This window comes from Panthera leo, chromosome B4 (assembly GCF_018350215.1).
Source record: "Panthera leo isolate Ple1 chromosome B4, P.leo_Ple1_pat1.1, whole genome shotgun sequence".
Lineage (NCBI taxonomy): Eukaryota > Metazoa > Chordata > Mammalia > Carnivora > Felidae > Panthera > Panthera leo.
The window spans coordinates 27705087-27720800 of NC_056685.1; the positions used below are offsets into that span (position 1 = coordinate 27705087).

At 37.0% G+C, this 15714-nt stretch overlaps 1 protein-coding gene across 4 annotated transcripts in view; it reads right to left on the bottom strand.

The window, feature by feature from the left end:
- The window catches only part of ZNF438 (zinc finger protein 438), a 171306-nt gene that overhangs the window by 80210 nt on the left and 75382 nt on the right, over positions 1–15714 (bottom strand). For all 4 annotated transcript variants that reach the window (XM_042945247.1, XM_042945246.1, XM_042945244.1 and 1 more), the window contains one exon: positions 12790–12867. The gene's annotated coding sequence lies outside the window, so the exon portion shown is untranslated. The remainder of the gene's footprint in view (positions 1–12789; positions 12868–15714) is intronic.

Genomic DNA, 15714 nt, shown 5'->3' on the forward strand with positions numbered 1-15714 from the left:
GTGGGGAGCAGACCAAACAAAAAAACTAAAATGTATGGCCACTGCTTAGCAGCCACACAGCAGCAAATAAAGAAACTGAGTAAAGGATGGGAAGATCGTTATGTCGTGTAGTCACAAAACACTTAATAAAAATATTGCCTGCCAAAAGGAACCCATGGTGATAGAAGTAAAAAAAAGTGGTTGCCTTCAGGGGAGCAAAGCAGACAATTAACTGGAAAGAGACATACATCTGGGGTAATGGAAGTATTTTAGATCTTATTTGGGGTAGTGGTTTACAACAGACGTACACGATTGTCAAAACTCACTGAACTGAATGCTTAAGAGCTGTGTGTTTACTGAATGTAAAGTATACCTCAATTATTTTAAATGCCTAAGATAGCTTCAAAGGCACGGTGGTATCTACCAAGTGTACAGCTGGGGGGAAAAGGAGATGGAAAACAGAATACTAGAATAACAATATTACTTTCCGCTCTTACTGAGAATTTACAAGAAAGAAAGGTGCACAGGCAATAACTAAAGAGATTTGAGAGTGGAAATGAGAGGGAACAGAGGATCCAGAAATTTGGGGGGTCCAAGGGCTAGAAACACTGACTATTTCTGGATTTCATACAGTAAGAAAGAAGGCTGAAAAGCTTTGAGCAAAAATGGTCCATTAGGTTTTCTCAGGTAAACAGAGGGAAGTCAGCCTTGCCGCAGATCTGGTGAAGTATAGCACCCAGAAAGTTGAGAGAGGGAGGAATAGGGTTAAGGAAGCAAAGGAATAAAATAGGATTTTCTGGTGCACTTTTTGGTTAGAGTGACCATATTAATTTATTGTCCAAACTGGGATAGTTTTCAGAGTGAAAGGGCATTATTACTCACCATGCACAAGAAATATAAACTAAAACTCTCTGCCAGTCTTCGACATGTAGTCACTCTATTACTAGCACATGGAATTAACTGGAAGAAGATAGATCAGAGCCAACTAATTTTCAGAGGAAATAACATGGACAAAAACCCCACAAGCCTTGCCTATAAGCCTTTGACCCTTAAAACAATGCTCATGCAGCCAAAATTGCAGGGACAGAAAGTAGGAAATAAAGGTTACATAGCCTCCAAGGAGGACATATTCCCCAATGACGACATGAGTTGACCTTGGAAAAAAACAAACAAGAAAGAACCTTCTGGAAGGCAGAATTAGGTCCTAGAGAATAATGAACAATGGAATTCCCTCTAGAGACCAGGACCAGAGTGTAATCAAGGGATATCTTCTAACCTACGCAAAAATTTCTTCAAAATGTTACTTGCCATTTCCTGCTTTTGTTATTGTCAATATTCCTAATTCTAAATGTTCCCTCAGCGTTAGGAGATTAAACATAAACTTCTAATTTGCTAATTGGGCCCAGTACAATAAGTTATGGGTGCTGAAACATAACATGATGGTGGTAAGAATAAATCCAAAAAGTCTTTTACAAAGATCACTGACCTGACTGCCAGGAGGCCATGATTCTCTTCCAACCTTCACTATGAGCTGTGTGACCCTGGGTAAATCATGATTCCTCAGGACTTAATTTCCCTCAATTAGAAAGTGAATAAGAGGATGCCTTCCAGTTCTAATAATTCTAATTTAAAGTTCTTGACCTTGCTGACCCAAAAGAACTACAAAAATCCTCTATAAAATGTCATTACCTAGAGAATACATAATAAACTAGCTGGTCTAGTTTTATAGCAAAAGCTACTCAGCACAATTCTAAAAAGTTATATTGGCAAGAACCATCCTGGCACTCTTTCATGTCTTGAGTTTTCTATATTATTTTGGTTTCATTATAGTACATTAAGGAATAAAATAGAACTTTTTTTTTTAAACTGAGAAAAGACACTTGCCTTCCATTTCATTAGGCTTTAGAAACTAATCCAAAAAGAAAGGAGAAAGTGCATTGTACCTAAACATTTTAATTCTTTTATAGTATTTCCAGATTAAAAGTGAGAATATTTTAAAAACCAAATGCAATTTGGAGTAACTTTCAATCTAATGATACCATAATAAAATACTTTATCAGTCATACAGTCAACAAGAATATTCACTGAATCCTAAAAACATTATTTTTTCAGATAATTAAAATTTGAAAAATATATCTGCTAAATTTCAACTTGTGAGGTCCTTTTTAATTTTCTGGAAGAAAATACCATTTGGGACTCTGCCTTCTTCACTGAGAAAAAAAAGATAAAAACTAATATTCTATATTAGTTCACGTATATTATTATTATATATATTATTATTCTATATTATTAGTATATTATTAGTTCACGTATATTATTATTATATATATTATTATTCTATATTATTCATGTATAAAATAAAAGCCAAACATTTTAAGAGAGTAAGGCCCAAATTCTGTTAACTTCAAATCACTGTATGTTGGGACAAAGAAAAAAAATGGCAAACATTTTTCAAGTCCTGCTATCACATACCCGAGTATCATCAGTGACTTTCTAAATTAATCACATTTATTGTCACTGATTATAAACTATGAAACTATAGATGTTGGACTAATCAACTCCATTGTATCTTGGGAAAAGTTCATTCTAATAATCTGTTGAGTGGATTAGTGAAGCAAAAGAAGAAAAATGAGATTAAGTACCGTGAAAATGCCTCAAATCTGACAGAAATTTGCAGGTGTACCTCAGAATATACAAAAATTTAAGTAAGTTTAAATGATGGAAGATTTATAAGTGAAATATTTTTTTAAAAACGACTTAAGGAGACTATTTAGATATATTTGACAAGTCTCAGGTAAAGGAAGAAATGCTTTCTTTATGATAAAATTACCCCTTAAGAAAATTCTTCACACATTTAGATGTTTCCGTACCAGCACAGATGTTGAGAAGTCTCTTGTTTGCTTTTATTCAAAACACTTTACATATGACAATTTTTTCCTTCTCTTGAAACTTGAAGACTTATCTTTCCTTCTGTTCTAGGAAACTGTCTTATGTTATTTCTTGGATGATTCTCTCCCATTTTCTCATGTATTAGTGGGCTGCTACTGGACCTGCTGGTTTATGTCACTAATGACTTCTTCCTCAAATTTATCTTTCAACAGCTCAGTGAATTTTTTTTAGCCTTTAGATTTCTAATTTTGGGAGTTATTTCCCGTTCTTTAATTTTCCTTTCCTTTAATTCTCCTTTTTTAAAAAGACTTACTTTCTATGCAAAACCTTCTCACATTTTTAAAGACCTGTTTCTTTTCTTTTTCTTTCTTTTTTCTTTGAGAGAGAGCACGTGTGTGTGTGCAAAACCAAGAGCAGCAGGGACGGAGTGGGCAGAGGGAGAGAGAGAGGATCTCAAGCAGGCTCCATACAGCTCGGAGCTGATCAGGGCTCAAGCAGGGCTTGATCTCATGACCATGACATGACCTGGGCTGAGCTGCTCAGGTGCCCCTATAGTTTCTTTCTTTAGTTTCTTACTGCTGTCTCTATAGTTTCTGTCTCATCAGAGCTCTTCCTTTGTGTCCTTTGGGTTTATTTTATCTCTATCATATTGGAGTCATACCTAAATATCTGGTGATCCTTGGCTGTCTATTCCTACTTAAGTGTAAATTATTAGTAGAGCAAGTTGGCAGCTCTGTCTGTGTCGGGGAGGTGGGTGGGGGAAGGGAGCTTGTTGAAGGTGAGTGTCACTGAAAAGCAACCAGGGCAGCAAGCTGGCTTTCTCTGTGGGGGAACCCCTACGGGGACTTTCTCTGGGATCATTCTGTTTCTCTGGAAAATCCTCTAACACTGTGTTTGGTACTAAGAAGTCTGGCTCCTGGTGCTCACTGTTCCTGTGTCCCCATCTTCTGGGTTGGGGGAAGGTACTCATCTGGCTGGGGTTAGACAAGGACCTGGGTGTCCAGCTGGTCCTTTTACAGACTTTCAGCTGGTCATCTGTTTCCAGTGCCATGCCTCACCTCCTCCTTCAGCCTAACCTTTAGTTACAGAACCTTCTAAGGTTCTATAAGGTAAAACTGCTTCCTGACACTATCCTCTTCTGTAGGTGCTTAGGTTTCGCCTTCCTCTACTCCACTAAGTCATGGTATCATACACTTTCTGTATTCATATTTATGAGAAGTACTGATGTCACCCACTTTTTATCAAAAAAAAAAAAAAAAAAGGTGGAATTTTTGTTTCTTATTTCCTTTGTTTTGAATGGACATTTTAACAGGAGAAGGTGGAAAGTTCTTTACACATCATTGTAAAATCAGAAGTTACAGTTTCTGAGTTACTTCACGTACCATTTGTAATGGCTGAATTTACCACAGTTTTGGTCTTCTCAGTACACATTCCCAAATCTCTTCTTCTAATTCATTTGGAGAAAGACTCCCTCACTCCCTGAGACCCCGTGGGGTTTTCAGTCACTGGATGCACGTCTGTGGCAGCACTGGTGAACACGCCCCAGGCTGGCCCACCAGAATACTCCGTTCCCTGGGCCACAGTGATTATTCACCACATGTGGAGCCAAACTGAGTTGATCCATATCTTCTCTGTGGCCGATCGCTAGATGTGCGGCTCAACAAGTTCCCTTCCTGTTGAGATTGCTAAACCAGGAAGATGACAGTCTCAAGCTGCTGGTGGTCATTTTACTGGTTATATGCCTGTCTGAATAATGACGAATAAAGAAACCAGCAGAGCTGAAAAAGGGTCCAGATGAGATCATTTGAGTTCCTAGCTGCAACCATGCTTGAAGCCAGATGCACCTCTGGAAACCATAGCTATGTAAACAATTAAGTTCCTTTTATTTTCATAAGCTGGCGTGGGCTGGCTTTCTTTCACTTGCAACCAAAGGAGTCCTGATGAATTCATCATTTAATCAAAATGTTCCAAATTAGTAACACTTGAACTATAAAACACCACTTCTTCGCCAAAAATTAAACAGCCTAACTTCTTTTATTAAAGTAAAATCACAATCATAAGTAACATATATGTATGTCCCTTCTATCTGAATATTCTCATGTTTCCAGAGTAGAAGGATCTTTGAGAAGGAGGCATATATACTCTGTAGTATTACAAACCCCAGAGTCACTAGCCTACAGAGTGATTTTCTTCCAGGTACTTAAAAAAGTCTTGTCATTTCTTTAAACCTTCTCCATCAGTTTTTAAAAAAACTCAAGCTGCATGGTTACCTTACATAAAGGCTATGTGGAAAAACAAAATAATATATCTCAAAATATTTGTTCCATTAGGAGGAAAAGTTTGGTAGATATTCAAATAATTATTCAGCCTCAATCTCTGACCCAGGGACTGGAAACAAGGATAATTTCAACCCAAGTATTTTTGGGAAGGAAGATGGTAATAACATGCCTCCAAGGAGACAGGTGGGGATGCTTAGAAGTCATGTGTTCCTTGGATGTTCTCCCTGGTGTAACTTCCCCATTACTGTCTGCAGTCCATGTGCTCACCAATCCAATGGTCACTGTCTAAGGCTCTAGGTTTGAAGATGTTGCCTGCGTCTTTAGTGATTTTGAGTACATTTAGAGGCCATGCGGGTAATCTAAAAAAAATGAGTAAGCTAAGCATTCTAAATGTGTTAGAATTACTTTATTTGCATTAAAGAGTAAATCTTATTAAAATTCAGTCTCTCTCACTCTCTTTTTTTATTGGTTCAAGTCCTGGGAGTTTTTCTTTTTCATGCATCATTCCTATCTACTGCTCCTTGTTCATCCATGATTTGTTTCATAGAATTATAAATAATAGGTTTTTGGCACTGATACTCTATGTAAAGAAACTGTGTATAAGTAGGAGCTAATAATAATTGATAGTAATAGTTCAGTTTATTGAGCACTTAGTATGTGCCATTCACTGTTCTAAATCATTTATATGTATTAAGTGATCTTGCACTCATTTCAACTCCTTGAGGTAGGTAACATTATCCTCACTTTATAGATGAGGGCATGGAGACATTGAGAGGGGGGTAAGCAGCCTGTGCAAGATCACATAGAAAATAAGTTGTAAATATGAATACAAGCACTCTGCCTCAAGGATCTCTGTTCTTAAACTATTACTCTGCACTCCCCAAAGAAATATGCCATCCTATTACAGTTTGAATTGTGTCCCACAAAATGTTAACTTAAAGTCCTAACCCCTGGTACCTGTGAATGTAACCTTATTTGGAAGGGTCTCTGTAAATATAATTAGGTTAAGATGACATTATACTGGATTAGGGTGGGTCCTAATGCAATATGATAGCTGTCCTTATAAGAACAGGAAAACTGGGACACAGAGAAAGACATCCATGAGATGATGGGGCCGAGTTTGGGGTTATGCTGCCAGAAGCTAAGGATAGCATGGGGTTACCAGAAGCTACAACAAGCAGGAAGGAGTGTCTCCAGAGGTCTCTGAGGGAGCATGGCCTTGCCAACACCTTGATTTAAGACTTCTGGCCTCAGGGACCGTGAGAGAATACATTTCTGTTGTTTAAAGGTACGCAGTTTATGGTACCTTGTCATGACAGCCCTGGGAAACCAACATACTGTCTTTCCCTTGTACTGAAATATACCATCTTACCAATCTGTCATTTCCTAGTTTCATATAGATGACAGTAGGAATAACATTAACTGTCCTCTGAATTCTATGTAAAGAAAATCAACAGCCAGGGGTGGGGCTGTGAGAATGAAAAACCCAGCCTCCCATCCAGTTGGGGCAGCTAAGCTACCCTCAGCTCTAGCTGATCAGCTGATCAGCTCTAGCTGATCACTGTCACATGAACAGTTCAGTTTTCACAAGAACCCAGAAAGTGGATTTGTACATTAGTTAAAAACAAATTAAATTAGTTACTAGTTAAAATAACACTAGTTAATAACTAATTCATGTTTAAAACAAACACTGCAAACAGGACACATCTACGGACCAAATCTGACCACAATCTCTGCTGTTTTCTTTACTTTGTCCACTTCCCCTTGACCACTTTCACTTGACCGGGCCCTAACTGGAGTCATCCAGCTACCAGATCTAGGAAGCAGGCACAGCGTGGGTACGTGAGAAGCCATGTGGAAGTCAGCGCTGTAGGACTAGGAAACCCTCTTTGAGATACAGAGTGTAGCAGATGCAGAAGAATCCTACACACTTTTGAATCCAAGACTGAACACGTGCACTCCTCTGGATCCGTACCTGGAGTCTAACACTATTCCTCTATTCTGTCAGCTGGCCTTCCTAAGGCTTGCTTTTTTTTTTTTTTTTTTTTGTCAGTCTGATATATAAGGGACTTAGAGCTTTACTGGGTAAAGGTTTTGGGTAAGTCCAGGACATGATCTTGGTATATCTCAGATTCACTGCCATTTCATTCATAGCACTGTGTTTATAACATAAGCATATAACTTATAATTCCTAAATTTCTTATCTCTTATGTGTGTATTTGAACGAAGCCTAAGTGGATTGCAATAGCTCAGAGCTGCCCTTCAGTATTCACCATCCTATAACCTGTGAAAGTTGTCCTGAAACCTGGAAACATTTCTGAAAACAAGTTTTGTGAAATCAGTTCTACAAAATGTGACTTTGTTACTCAGCCTTGTTAGAAAAACTTCTATATAAAGAATTGTTCTGATTATGTTAACATCAACTCTAGCCCAATAGGTCTACTACTATTTAGTAGCCTTAGAATCTTCTGAGCCCTCCTTGGCTATAAACATTGCTTCAGTATCTACAGGAGTTCAGACCTATTTGATACGGTATAGAAACTAATGATTGCTGCTGGTAAGTGAAAGGAAGGACTTGATATGTTGCCAGGACTCTCTCTGCTACATTGAGATATTAAATTCAGTGATGCAGTTTGGCACAATACAGTGTTTGAGACCTGGAAAATTGACAAACATTATCTTAGAAAATTTGTAGAGCAAAGTTAAGAAGTGAAATACTGCAAAATCGGCCCAAGTTCATCTCATTTAATGTTTTGGGCTTTTAAAGTTTATTTTTGCTTGAATTAAAAATATCTCAATCTTCCACTTCAAACTGATAAAATCATACTGAAATTCACTAGCTGATATTTCTCGCAAAACCCCAAACAGTCAGGAAAGCCAATTTTATCCACATTTGACAGATGAGGAAACTGAAGCTGAGGGCGTTAAATAACTTGTTCAAGGTTGTTAGTGACAGAGGTAAAAGCCTGCACTCAAACCTCCTGATTCTGAGTTCAGTAACCTTTCCCACAAATATGTCATGCAGACTTCTAAGACCAGGCTGTTTAGCCATTAGGATAGCCAGACCTGTGATCAAAATTGCCCTTGATTTCTTTTCCTTTTTTTTTTTTTTTAATGTTTATTTATATATTTATTTTTTTGAGAGAGAGAGAGAGAGACAGAGAGAGAGACAGAGACAGAGCGTGAGCAGGGGAGGGGCAGTGAGAAAGGGAGACACAGAACTTGAAGCAGGCTCCAGGCTCTGAGCTGTTAGCACAGAGCCCACCACTGGGCTTGAACCCAAGAACCATGAGATCATGACCTGAGCCGAAGTCAGACACTTAACTGACTGAGCCACCCAGGTGCCCCAAAACTGCCTTTGATTTCTGATGTCAGATAAATCTTTCAAATGTCTGTAAATCTGAAGTTTCTCATTTGTAAAATGGGAGTTAAAATTATAAAACACATGTGAAGACCATAGCACAGGGTGGGCACTGAACAAATGCCAGTTCCCTTCTCTCTCTTTCTTCTACAAGATCCCTTAAATCTAAGTAGATTGTCCATTCTCTGGTTCAAAATCTGTATGATTGGTGAAACCCTAAATAACTATAGAAAAGTAACTCAGGGGATACGCAGATACTGAAAGCACAATGATAAGCTCATTGTCACAGACAAAGAAGACCATAGCAGAAGTTGTTGTCATGTATGATTATATAATGGCCAGGAGAGTGGTTTAAAAAAAAAAATCCATGATCTTGAGTCTTGTTTTTAAAGGGGCAGGTCACATCAAAACATCACGCCTTGAACTCATTCTCTGCCATGTAATAAATATGGCTCATTGTCTCCAAACACAAAATATTCAAAACATATCAAACAGGTATGACATACTTCCAACTTAATGGAGCTGTTTGAGACTCTAAAAGTAGGTTATCCCAATAGCTATCATGTCCTACATCACCCAGGAAAGAGATTCCTCAGGACCACATGGCTAGTCAATGCCACAAAAGAACTTAAATGCTAACTCCTTTGTACCTCCTCTCTCTGGCTCACTTGGGTGAGAATGAAGTAGGGGCACGCATGACCGACACTAGGTGGGGATGGGCCTGAAAGAGAGGCAAGAAGTTAAGGGGGCTGCAGATGTGGGCAGGAGGGAAGCATAAGCTCAGAGCTGCTAATGTCAAGAGGCATTCACAGGCCTACTACCACAAAAGCTAAGCAATTAGCAAATCCGATGCTGAAAATATTAAAATGCATAACATGATTTAGAATATTTCTTCCAATTTCAACTTAATGCTAGGGAATTACGTGCCAATAGCTGTCTTACATTTGTGACTCCAGCTCTTGGCACACTCCTGCAGAACTGGGGTTGTGTTATTGCATATGTGGGTGGTTATTAAATGCTTTAAAATGATTATGTTAAAGGTTATATTCCTCATACACATAACTTCACTTACTATTATGAGTTAGACGTGTACATGAGTAGACAATGGTCTCCTTCCATTAAATGCAAACTGGCTGAAATTACTGTTTAAGTTGCCAGGTTGTAAGAGAAAAGAGAGCAAATTAATGAGGGTGAAGTTGTATAATCAGTTTATAAAACAAATCATGCTGAGGTCAAGGCTGACATCGCCAACTCCCACACATCTAAGTACCCTTAAAAATGTGACCTTCTCTTTTTTCCCGCCACCACTGCTCTAATTCAAGCTGTTTCTTATTTCTCTTCCATTCACATGCAGTTGATGAATCATTTATCTTGGCAAAACATGAATTCCATCATGTCACCCGTCTCAGAAACTTCTGAGGGCTTCCCACTGCTTGAGACACAAAGGCCCAAATCCAAGGCAGGGCATTCATGGCTCTCCTAAATTTGGCCCATCCTTCTCATTCAGTGGTTCTCAACCACTCGGGGAGCTTTAAAAGATAAACAGGCGTACATCTTGTGCCCCAGAAATTTTATTTATTAGTTCTGGGGAAAGATCTAGGGACTTGTGTTTTTAAAAATATCCGTGGATGACTTTTATTCACTGCCAGGGTTGAAGCACTGGTATAATTTTCCCACCTATTATTTCACCCAACATGAACTAAAGCTTCTGTTCCAGCCAGTAATGCTGATTTGTTTGTTTGTACCTCTATTTCTCCACCATGCTGTTAATCCAACTCGGAATATCATTTCCTCTCTTAGCTCTTTATTTAAATTTAAATCTTTACCATTCCTCTAAGACTAACTGAAATCCCACCACCATCTTTATAACCACTGTGAATCATAATGATATTGCCATTCTGATAACCCCAAGGGCATGTGTTACCTTCATGAAGTACTTTATGGCAATTAATAACATATTGTTTGCACTGTGAGTGTTTTTTCCATACTTCACTCCCTGTATTTCTGGCTCCTGGAGGGAAAGTCAACTTTTCCTAGTATCTTTGGTTCTCATTCCCTAGTCCTTTGCACCTACGACAGCATTAAACATAAAGCAGACATTCACTCATGTGCTCAAAGCTTACAATGACTAAACATATTAAAGTCTCCAAAATTTATGAAGTGTATTCTTATAGCCTGACAACATAAATTATCAACCTTCGGCATTGTTGATGCATACACTGATGGGTTTTTCATGGGAAGCATCACTACACCCATACAGAAATGATAATTACTTGTCCACAAAATCTGATAGGATGTCAAACACAGGGTTGGTTGATGCCTATAAATATGTTTTCTCTATAGACAGAAGTACTTTCCATGTTTATATATTCATTTCTCTTAAGTTCATAGAACAACAGAAAGGGAGAAGTAGTAAAATGTCAATACGGTACTTAAAATGACCCACCCATACGATCAAACAGCTGAAGAGTCGTTTACAATGAACTACTGTGGGGAGGCCAGAAGAGCAAATGCTCCCTTGCCCTCAATTTAGGAGACATGAGAGTATCAGTAACCTACAGGTAAATGTCTTTTATGCAAATACTGAAAGCCAAAAACTTCCTGGCATGAGAGCATCCAGCGATATGGTGAGCCACTGCCAGAGCTCCAGCTCAGGCTCTCCTGTGTCTTGAGCAACCCAGAAAGGTACTATCCTGCTTCTAGGGCATGGGAGATGTGATTCCACACTCCAAGCTAAAACTTCTCTGCAAAACAGTATTATGCATGGTAGCTGCCTGTGGTTAAAGTACCACGGGTACATATGAGTTAAATAGTCTTGGGAGGCCTGGCTGAGAATCTAACCACTATTTATAACATTGTTTTTGTGGAAAAAAAATGTTTTCCGCATTCCAAACAACAGAATTAGATATGAACTTTTGGAATACAGTTTTTTTCTTAGATTAGGAACTGACTGTATCTTGTTATTTACACTATGGTCAGTATTTTCCTAGGATAAGATGGCAGAGTGGGGGGGGGGGTGGTCTGCCAAGAGTGCAGAACACGAATAAATAGTTGCCATGAATACAGACCATATGTGACTATAAGGGTGAAAGACAGATGATAAAAGAAAAATCCAGGCACATTACTAATTTATTAAGCAAATATTTACCAAGAACTATTAAGATTATGCTGAATGCCATGAGAAACAAAAATTAGACAAGAAGTTTGGTTTTATTTATAGCCCTCACAACCTATGATGGGAGATAAGACGGACATAAACACAAGTAATAAAGCTGCCTGGTAAAATGTGCTAGGGCAGTGATAAAAACAAAATATTGGATGAAGTCAGCTGAGAGAGAGACGGAGACAGAGTGTGTGAAAGCTAGTGCTTCTAGCTAGAGCAATCAGGGAAAGTTCATGGAGGAGCATGCACCTGGGCTGAGCCTGGAGGATTTGCACAAGATTTCAACAAGCAGAGGACACGGTAAGATTGAAGGAGAGAACATCCTAGAAAGAAACATGAAGTAATGAACACAGTACACATCAAGCCACAGAGGCATGAAGAATGGTGAGAATTCAGTGAACAGAAAAGAGTCCAGTTGGCTAAGGTGAAGGATATTTTTAGGAGCTGGGTAGAGGGCTTCGAATGCCACTCAATGGAACATGGATTCCATCCAACAGTGAGTGGGGAGCCATTAAAGTGTTTTAAAAGTATTGGAGTTCTATATGCAGATCTATCTGGCAGTGGAATACAGGATGGAGGAAGAGTGAATGAAGACAGAAGACCATCAGGAGATAATTATATTAGCTGACATTGGTCAAGATGACTTTTAAAGCTAAGTTTTTGAATAAATAAACATTTAAGGTTTAAGCACTAGTTCATTACTAAATATCTCCCTTCGATGATCACGAATATATAAATCATTTAGAAAAGCCATACAAAACCTTAAAAAAACTGAAAAACATAGTTTTAGTGGGAAAAAAAACTTTTAAAAACATTACGCTTGACATTTAGTCAAGACCTAATGACTAGACTTAATGAAAAATAAAGGAACATTTTGAGGTGTTAATCTCACTTTTAAAATGATACCACGAGTTTAAACATTACAATTTTAGTAAGCATATGAAATTTACAAAGAAATAATCTTTCCACTATTTTCCAAGACCAGTAATTCAATATACAAGGCAACTCTAAGATATTCTGAGAAATCTGAGAGTTCAAAGTGTCACAGATACTGGACTTAATTCTTTAGATGTTAAATCAATCTTAAGCTGTGTTAAAATGGATAAGATCAGACTTACTCGAGGTGATTTGACTTAGTAAATGTCTTCTAAACTTCAAATTTTCAGTGTTGGATGAGACATGGCATTCATCTTTATCTGAAAAAAAAAACGTGATGGAAGTAATGAAATTGAAAGAATTGATAGGTAGCTTATAGAAGCCAATTATATGATTACACCTTAAAGACTACAATAGTTATATGAAGTCCTATAAAACTGACATTACTTATACTATGTATAATTTAAGAACCTAAGATAAAAATCTCAAGCTATGCCCAAAGACTTCTAAAATAGGAGATATAATACATTTCCTTCATATATTTTTATGTCAATCTCCTCAAAATTCTGAAAAATATATTATTAGATATTCAAGACTGATTGACACCAAATTCTTTAATATAGCCAATAATCAAGCCCTATTCAGTACTAATATCATGGAGAACAGGGAAAGATGAAATTGCATAAGAGAGAGTTTCTGTCATCAAAAAACCCACAAACCACAAGAGGAGACAAACACAAACAACTCCATATCAAGAAAGATATAATAAGTGCCCCAAGAGGGACAGAAGTGAACCAATACCAAGAATTAGAAAGGTGGCAGTGTTAAGAGTTAGAAGAGAAAGAACTGATACACAAAGGTGGCACACTAATCACTGAATTGACAGTGGAGAGCAAAAGAACATATCAACTATCCTTTAAATTCTAGAATTAGATCCATCAATAGATGAATACACAAGATGTACTATAATTAAAAGTACACTTATCTTGATGAGCACTGAGTAATGGATAAAAATGTTGAAACATTATTATAGTGCAAACCAGAAACTAATAGAACACTGTATGTTAATTGTACTAGAATTAAAATTTGGAAAAAAATCTAGAATTGGAAGAATTCAATACTTTTTTTGAGATGGCTGTGCAAAAACTGGCAGTGTCCACAAAAGGCAGGTTTAAAGTTCTTGGGAGGATAGGAAAGAAGAGTTCTGGGGAAGACAAAAGTTACAAAAACTTGTTCAAAATAGAGCACAGGACCCAGATGACATAAGGAACTAGAAGCAGGTCGGCAGTAGAACTACGATTCCACGAGAACAAGGTAGGTTTGACTCCTTGGGAAAAAAAGAGCATAAGAGTAGGGCTTCACTCAGGATGACAGGTAACAAAACACCATTCTGACTCTCTTTTTCTCTGCTTTACCTGTTTGGTGAGACAGGGCAAAAGACTGGCCACATATGACACCAGTCTCACTTTCTCTTAGAACTTGCCTGCCCAAACCCACATACATTCTCCTGTCATCTACATGGTAAACTCAACAGGGCAAGTTAAGTCAATCCAGTTGGAATAGGGATAAGATTCCATGCAGATATAAACACACTCTTTTACCCAGTTTCCACCCACATAAAGTTGACATTTTTATTCTAAACTGAGTTACGTCATGTCTACTTCTCAAAGGGTTTAGAAGTTGGAAGAAGGAATATATGGTATAAAATTCCAACAAAAGGTATGTAAACCTTTGAATGGAAATCAACCTTAATTATATGGAAAGTGAGTTTAGTGTAGAACCTGTCAGCCAAAGTGAAGTTTTAAATTTTCTAAAAACATTCAACAAAGACCTAATACTGAGACTTAATGAGGTTAAAGAACATTATTAGAGATGCAGATTTCTAATTATGGGGTCAATGCCTTTAAAAGATATAGCACTATTCACAATTTTTACTTTTTTGTGTCATTTTGGTGAGTTGTATTTTTCAAGGAATTTGTCCATTTCATGTAAGTTGTCACATGTATTGACATAATGTTCAGAATATTTTACCCTTTAGATACTTCTTGGATCTCTAATAATGTTTCCTTTTTATATCTATATTGTTAATTTGAGCTTTCTCCTTTTTACTTAGTAGGGGCTTATACATTTTATTAATATTTTCAAAGAAACAACTTTGACTTCATTAATCTTTGTCAGTCTTCTCTATAGAATGCTTCTTTCTTTGTAATTTCCTTCCTTCCAGTTTATTGAATGAAATTGAACTTTTTCTAGGTTTTTGAAATGAAAAATAGATGGTTGGCTTTCAACCTTTTAAGCATAAACATTTAAAGCTACAGATTCTAAGCACCACTTTAACGTTCTCTCACAGCTTAGATACTAATTGTGGTTGTATTTCTTTGACCGGTACTGGATTATTTAAATGTATGCTGTTTATTTTCCAAACAAACTGAGGATTAAAAAAAAAATCTTTATTTCTAGTTTAATTCCACTGTAGAACATATATGATTTCAATCTTTTACATTTGTTGAGATTTGCTTTTTAGCTCAGCATATGTTCTATTTTGGTAAAAGTTTCTTGTATACTTGTAGTGTATTGTAGTCTGCAAGAGTTGAGAATAACATTCTATAACAGCAATAGGTCAAGTTGGTTAACAGTATTGTTAAACATCCTATAACCTTTATGATTTTTAAAAATCTGCTTATTATATCTAGTGGTTCAAAGAAGGTTATTAAATTCTCCAAATAGGATGGTGAAATCATGATTTCTCCTTGTTGTCCTGTGAATTTTAGCTTTACATATTTTGGAGTTAAATTGTCAGGAACATACAAATTTAGAACTATTCTGTCTTCCTATTGAATTGACCCTTTTATCATCATAAAATTCTCCCTTTATCTTCCATAAAACTTCTTGCTTTAAAGTCTACTTTATCTGATATTAATATATCAGATTTCCTTTAGTGTTTGCACAGTGTACCTTTTCTTCCCATATTCTTCTATATAATATATCTTGTGCAAACTAGATATAGTTGGGTCTTTTTTTTTAAATGTAGTTCAAAACTTTTTGGCTTTTAGTTGGAGGACTAAACCTATGTATATGTAATCAGATACTGATATTTAAAATACCCTATTGGTTCTATATTCATCCCATCTAATCTTTTTTCTTCTTTTAATTAATAAATTTTTATT